This window comes from Berghia stephanieae, chromosome 11 (assembly GCF_034508935.2).
Source record: "Berghia stephanieae isolate SIO BIC M18660-M18661 chromosome 11, UCSD_Bste_1.3, whole genome shotgun sequence".
In the NCBI taxonomy this organism is placed as follows: domain Eukaryota; kingdom Metazoa; phylum Mollusca; class Gastropoda; order Nudibranchia; family Aeolidiidae; genus Berghia; species Berghia stephanieae.
This window is the reverse complement of record NC_088370.1, coordinates 18,322,393-18,329,892: the sequence shown is the minus strand read 5'-3', so window position 1 is coordinate 18,329,892 and position 7,500 is coordinate 18,322,393. Positions and strand designations below refer to the sequence as shown.

Genomic DNA, 7,500 nt, shown 5'->3' with positions numbered 1-7,500 from the left:
ATTGCGAGCTCGTGAGATTACATCAGTTAACTCTGTCTGTCTATCATTAAGATTGTCTCCCCCTTTGATGAGCGTTGAACACCACCGAGATAAAGGCTGCCTTTCTGTAATCGAATTTCAAACGGCAAAAGGCATGCACAAGGTCGGTGAGTAAAATATTCCGTTTATCCAAATCCCTAATTCGAGGGTTTTTATTTTATTCTTACTCTTTTGCTGCATTTAACAAGAATATCAAAGAGGCCTATTCGGTGTTACTTAATTAATAAGTGACGTCATCGAATTTTAAAACGTCAAAAGGCATACATAGGGTCGGTGAGTAAATTATTTCGTTTATCCGAGTCCCCAATTCAAGGGTTTTGATTTTATATTCATTTTTGATGCATTTGATAAAAGATCAATGAGGCCCATTAGGTGTTATTTAATTAATAAGTGAGGTTATCGAATTTTCAAGGATGAGAAAGAGACGCCAAAAGACTAGATGGATGGATAGGGTAAAGGACGATATGAAAGAACTGGGCCTGGAGGAGGATGACGCTATGAACCGAGATGCATGGAAATGTGACATTCATCATGGCAACCCTGCAAAATGCGGGATAAGCTGAAAGACGAAGAAGATCGAATTTTCAATTGTTAAAAGGCATGTGCAGAGGTTAGTGAATTGATTAATTTCGTTTAACCGAATCCCTAATTCAAAGGTTTTGATTTTAAACTCATTTTGTTATATTATAAAATATAAATCTCTATAAGGCCGTTCGGTGTGACGTAATTAATTGCTGACGTCAGCGGATTTTTGGAAACCGTATCGTCATTTACTATATTATGGAGCTATGTGGTCTTGTGGTGTGACACTCGCTTTCGGATCGGAAAGTCTCCGATTCCAGCTTCGTTCGGCGCATAGTTGAGTCCTTGGGAAAAACTCTTTACTCACATTCTCTAATCTTACACAGGTGTAAAATGAGTACCTGGCTAGCTGTTAAAAAGCGTTGTCTCTCTCGGAAAAAAAGGTATTATCGCCTAATCGGCATCATGTCTCATTCTGCATGTTACATGCTGCTGTTGTTAAGCATTTTGAACACATTAAGTGGATATTGCACTTTCTAAAAGCTCACGTTAAAGCTTGGGGTATTGGCTTTGGACCTATTACAAAGCGCCTTGAGCACGTTTAGTGATATTGTCTGTCCTTTTCTCACAAGACAATTTAAAAAAAAATTAGATTTGGACATGAACGTTTTACTTCATACATGGATGGATTAACTGACCCCAGGTCAAAGATTTTGTTGCTGGGTGGACAACAGCAATAACAACAAAAACAACAACAACAACAACAACAGCAATGCAGTGCCAGATTGATATCGATACCCTTTGCGTACGATACGAGTAATCGATACTCTTGGTAATCGATTACTTGAGAAAACATAATATGGAGGAAAACAATATTATGGTATGAAAGAAAAATTAAACCACAACTTTGAAAGATGTAACAGATAGACACACACACACACACACACACACACACACACAACACAAAAACATACGTTTTTTGCATCAGACAAAGATTGGGAATGTTTGTAAGAGGAGATTTTTGGGGAGCTCTGCCGCTGTCAAATGGCCAGAGTTTTATGTGGCCAATTTCGACTTCAAAATTGTGCTAAAATATAACTTCACATAGCCAAACACAACTAACACTCTGTGGCCCCATTTAAAAACTCATCGGTGTTGATGCACAAGACAACATTCGACTAAACTAGGAGAAAACATGTTTTTCTATTTTAATTTTTTTTTAAAGATCATAGAAACGCGATTCTCCGGGTATGGCCAATCTGGCAGCTGTGATTGAGGATGCAGGGAGGGGAGAAGGGGGTGGGGGAGGGGGGGGGGGGGGGGGGTAGTGGGGGGTTGGTGAATCACAATGTTTATTGTTGTAATCGATGCCTGGGTAAAAAGCTGGGTAATGTTGTTGGAATCGGCGGGGACGTGGCCAGGTATGGAATCGCTCGCCTTCAACACGTGCTCGAGTTTCTAGAGAACAATATCCACGAGACGTGCTCAAAGCGCTTTGCAATGGATCCCTAGCCAACAACAACAACAACAACAACAGCACTTATTAAAATAAAATAAAAACTCGAGCCTTTACATTGCGCAATATCCACTAAACGTGCTTATAGCGCTTTACAAGGGTCTCTGACCAACAGCAACACGAAAACATGTAAAACGAGACAAGACGCCTGTTAGGCGATATTACAATTTTGTTTTTGACAGAGACAACGCTGTTGACGGCCAGGTACTCATTTGTAACCATGAACGTTTATAGATAGTATGAAGTTGACGTCACTCAGGTCTTTGTTTTTGTTTTTTGCCATCCGCGTTTATGAGTAATTCTCACTAAAGGGTATTAACCAGACTATAAACGTTCAAGGTTACACATAGTTTTGAGTGTTGGTCCGTTATATTTCCGGATGGCAATGTTGTGAGTTTCATAGCCAAGCGCATACCCAACAGACAAAACTATGTGTAACCATGAACGTTTATAGTCTGGTTAATACAGTAGTATGATAATTACTCATAAACATGGATGGCAAAAAAAAAAATAATAAGAATAAAAATAAATAAATAAATAAATAAAAATAACAAAGACCTGAGGGACGTCAACTTCATTCCATCTCTAAACATTTAAGGTTACACATAGTTTTAAATGTTATCATGTTCAATCTGGCTGACGGATGATGTGAGTATTATTATCTAAACGCACAGCATCAATTGTGAAAGTTCACAACCGAAATACCAGCAAGTGCATTTGAAATTCCTAGTAGGTAGGTCTCTTTGTGTGTCAATGTCTGTGGTGTTGTTGTAGCGCGTGTCAATACGAAAGTAATTAAGTAGGGAATCGGGTGTGTGTGTTTGTGCGTGTGTGTGTGTGTGTGAGAGAGAGAGAGAGAGAGAGAGAGAGAGAGAGAGAGGGGGGGGGGGGGGTTATAAGTGTAAGGACACGCAAACAGTAGCAAAGACAAACAACTAACTAAATTAAAAAAAGGAAGACAACTTCTAATGTACCCTTTGTTCTGCCATACTTGATTAAAGAAACACATTTTAAATAATTTGGACAGAAAACTCGGCCTTCAAATTTTAAGATTCGATCGGTTGCAATAACTCTCATGTGTTATTCAAAGTATAGATAGAATGCGCTTGGCCAAGGAGTTCACAACATTGCCATCCGGAAGTATAACGTGTAACCATGAACTTTAATAGTCTGGTTAATACAGTTTAGTGAGAACAACTCACAAACGCGGATGGCAAAAACCATAACAAAGGCCTGAGTGACGTCATCTGCATACTATCTATAGCATCACAAAGGGTACATTATAATTTTTTTAATTTTAAAAATCTTAATATGTATAATATAGACATATTAAGATTTTAAAAAGAAGAGTCATTATATAGTACGACTATTTGATCCTGTGGTATGACACTCGCTTTCGGATCGGAAGGTCCTGGGTTCGAGGCTCCCTCGGCACATAGTTGAGTCATTGGAAAAGGTGTGAAATGAATACCTGACCGATAAAAGCGTTATCTCTGCTCCCCCCCCCCCCCCTCCCCCCACCCCCTACCCCCCCCCCCCCCCTTTCCCAATAAATAAATCAAAAACAAACAAAAACAAACAAAAGACCAAAATAAAAAAAAAAAAACAAAAAAAAACTTGTAATATCATTTCTCGTCCTACATGTTACGTGTTGCTGTTGGCCAGGGACCCCTTGTAAAGCGCTTTGAGCACGTTTAGTGAAAATTGCGCTATGTAAACGCTCAATTATATTATTCAATTGGTATAAATTTGAAGAACGACTTTTCTAGATAAAATTGACATAATGTGTTTTTGTTTCCATAGTAAGTCCGTGTTCTGCTGTGAGCTTGAAAGATTTAATTGTTTTTTGTTTTTTTTTTATTGTTTTTTTCACGTACGGTACTCTGGAAAAAAAAACAAACTCGTATTTAAAAATTTGGCCAGAAAACTCGTCCTTCAAATATCCATCGATTTAAACGACCCTCATCTGAGCAAAAAAAAAAAAAAAAAACCACTCTCAAACCTGGGACTTCGCGAAGTGTTCCTTAAAGTCCCAGGTTTTAAAGTTTGTGCCATTTAAAATGATCGATATTTGAAGGGACGAGTTTTCTGGCCAAATTTTTAAATAAGAGTTGTTTATTTTATTTTTTAAAATTTCTTCCTTATACCCGAGTCAGGCAGTTGTTGGCGATAAAAGATGTGAGAAGCAAGGGGAGGTAAGTGTAAACCATTTTGGTATCGGCGCACGTGTTGTTGTCTCCTGTACGAGATGACGCTAGGCGTGAGTCGATTTCTCTTTGTTTTGGGTTGTTTTTTTTCTTATTGCCGCCTCTTTATCTCTCTCTCTCTCTCTCTCTCTCTCTCTCTCTCTCTCTCTCTCTCTCTCTCTCTCTCTCTCTCTCTGTCTCTTTTGATTTTAAACCTTAAAACGTCCATTGGCTTTATTGGCCTTTATTCTATTTGTTGTTGTTGATGTGGTTGTTGATGTCGTTGTCGTTGTTGTTGTTGTTCTTGTTGTTGAAGTTTTTGTTTTTGTTGTTAGTATTGATGTTGTTGAATTTGTTGTTGATGATGTCGTCGTTGTTGTTGATGTTTGTGCTATTGTTCCATTTATTATAGAAGTATTTTTTCCCTCCAAATTTTGACTTATCCTTGTTTTTCTATCATGACTTTTTTTTTTTTTTAATTGTTCTTTCTAATCGTGTTGCGTTCTCTGCCCGTGAGTTCCAAAAAACTCATCACTGGGACTCTTGTACTCTGGTGGAAAACACGTATTTAAACATTTTGGCCAGATAACACATCCTTCAAATATTATTATTATTATTATTATTATTATTATTATTATTATTATTATTATTATTATTATTATTATTATTATTATTATTATTATTATTATTATTATATCGATCGATCGATAAAAATGACCCTCATCTAGTCAAATCTTGGACTTCGCGAAGTCCCAGGTTTGAGAATATTTTGACAAGATGAGAGGGTCATTAATTTTGATCGATCGATATAGACCTAATATCATTTGAAGGGATGAATTTTCTGACTAAAATTTTTAAATACGTTTTTTTTTTTTTTCATTCCCAGAGTATTAACTGGAGCAGGGCAGAGGGAGGTAGATAGCGTGTTGTATTTACAAGCGATTTTTGTGTTTGTATCTCTCTTAGTGGAATCGGTCGGCCCTCGTCTTTTAGTGCAATAGGCAATGGACGGGTAGGGAGGTGGGGCTTGATTGGAAACGGGGCGATTCGAAGTGATACCAGAGGTGGAAAGAAGAAATAGGAAATAAGGAGAAAGAAACATGCCGAAAAAACAAAGAGATGGGGGAGGTGGGTGTGTATGGGGGGGGGGGGGGGGGAGAGGTGTGGGGGGGGGGGGGTGGAGGTGGGAGTAGAATTGCGATAATAAAGAATAATAAACAGGCAGAAGGGATGGATATTGTAGGAGTTAAGAGAGAAATATTTGAATGCGTTTTTTTTTTTGGAAATGGGTGTTGGGGAGATGGGTGGGGTGGGGTGGGGGTGTAAGAAAAACATGTATGTGAGAAGGAGAATTTTTTAGTGAGTGGAGGTAGAATTAGTTTGATGGATGATTTTGATGGATAGATGGATGGATGGATGGATGGATGGATGGATAGATGGATTGAAAATATGTAAAGGAAACAAAGAACCAATACACAAGCACACACACACACACACACACACACAGAGAGAGAGAGAGATTTAGAAAAGGATAAACAGACAGATAGATAGATAGATAGATAGATAGATAGATAGATAGATAGATAGATAGATAGACAGATAGATAGATAGATAGATAGATAGATAGATAGATAGATAGATAGATAGATAGATAAATAGATAGATAGATAGATAGATAGAGATAGATAGATAGATAGATAGAATAGATAGATAGATAGATAGATAGATAGATAGATAGATATATAGATAGATAGATAGATAGATATATAGATAGATAGATAAATAGATAGATAGATAGGTAGATAGATAGATAGAGAAGAGAAGGAGAGTGAGAGAGAGAGAGAGAGAGAGAGAGAGAGAGAGAGACGGGGGGGGGGGGGGCTAGGGAGATATACAGAAAAAGAGAAAATAAAAGTCGTGATATAGAGTCAATATCTTTATCACCTATGAATGCACGTGCATAATTTATTCAATTCTTGAGAAAGAATCCAAGGCACGTGAAATGGGGCCATGCTCTGTCATATGTTACCAGAGAAACTATTTGAAAAGGTCAAACTATGGGAATCTACTGTCTTATTTACTCATCTTGATTCCTTGAGAGAGAAAGAGAGAGAAAGAGGGAGAGAGAGAAAGAGTGAGAGAAGGGAGAGAGAAATAAAAAGAGAGAGACAGAACGAGACAGAGAGAGAAAGAGAAAGAAAGATAGAGAGAGAAAGAGACAAAGAAAGAAAGCAGGGGGAGAGAAAGAGAGAAAGAGAGAGAAAGAGAGAGAGAGAGAGAGAGAGAGAGAGAGAGAGAGAGACGGATAGAGATAGAGATGAGGAAGAAATAAATTAAGGGGAGGGAGGGAGGGAGAGAACGAAACAAAGCGTTGGAGAAGGAGGGAAAAAGAACGGCTTTAGGAATAAAGAGAGGGAACAAAGGCAGGTAATTTCCCCTGGAAAGATAACAAAGCTAAACAAATTAAAACAATACCGAAAAAAAATCGTTTCAATCGATGCCTTTAAATAATAATAAAAAATAAATAAATACAATTTCATTTATTCATCCCAAAGGGGAAATTTCTCTCTAGGGTGTATTCCAAGGGAAGGCTGGAATAACCCAGGCGTTAGCCGCAAACTGAACTAAGGCGAGGTCGGTGACACTTGCTCAAGGCCACACAGCGTAGAGCGGGCGGGTATTCGAACTTGGTACCTTTCGGGTTACAAGGCAAAGACCGTACCGCTGAGCCACGCTGTCCCATAAACATATTCCATTATATTATTCCTGTATACTCCTTAAACCTCTCCTTACCAATGTTAGGAAAATCGTCACATTTGTTACGATCCAACCAGCACTTTTATCATTTTTATCACACAATTTAAAGAAAAATGTTTTAATATAGCTATAAAAACGTGACCCTGTGCTGTAGAGTTAATTTTGCTGATCAATATTATGCATAGAATGTAGTTGTTGCTTTTCTGCTTGAGTAAGAAAAAAATATGTTTGTGTTTGGTGGGTGTGAAATTTTAGGGAAAATTCTGAAAATGGCTGGCATGGAAAGGGTTAAGCGACGCAGGCGTTAAGATTATTGACAGACATTTTGTTCCTTACTGATTTAAATATATTTTTTAAAAAACTGATAACCCATTCCAGATCTTATAACATAAACAGTCGGAATACCCATAACCTACATTATTTCCTCCTGTCAATACTCGGGGAATAATCGAATACTCGTTATATGAAGTACTACAAGCT

At 37.8% G+C, this 7,500-nt stretch overlaps 1 protein-coding gene across 1 annotated transcript in view; it reads right to left on the bottom strand.

Moving 5' to 3' along the window:
* Positions 1-7,500, bottom strand: part of LOC144957339 (RNA-binding protein 24-like) — a gene marked incomplete in the record, with an annotated part of 150,384 nt that overhangs the window by 84,876 nt on the left and 58,008 nt on the right.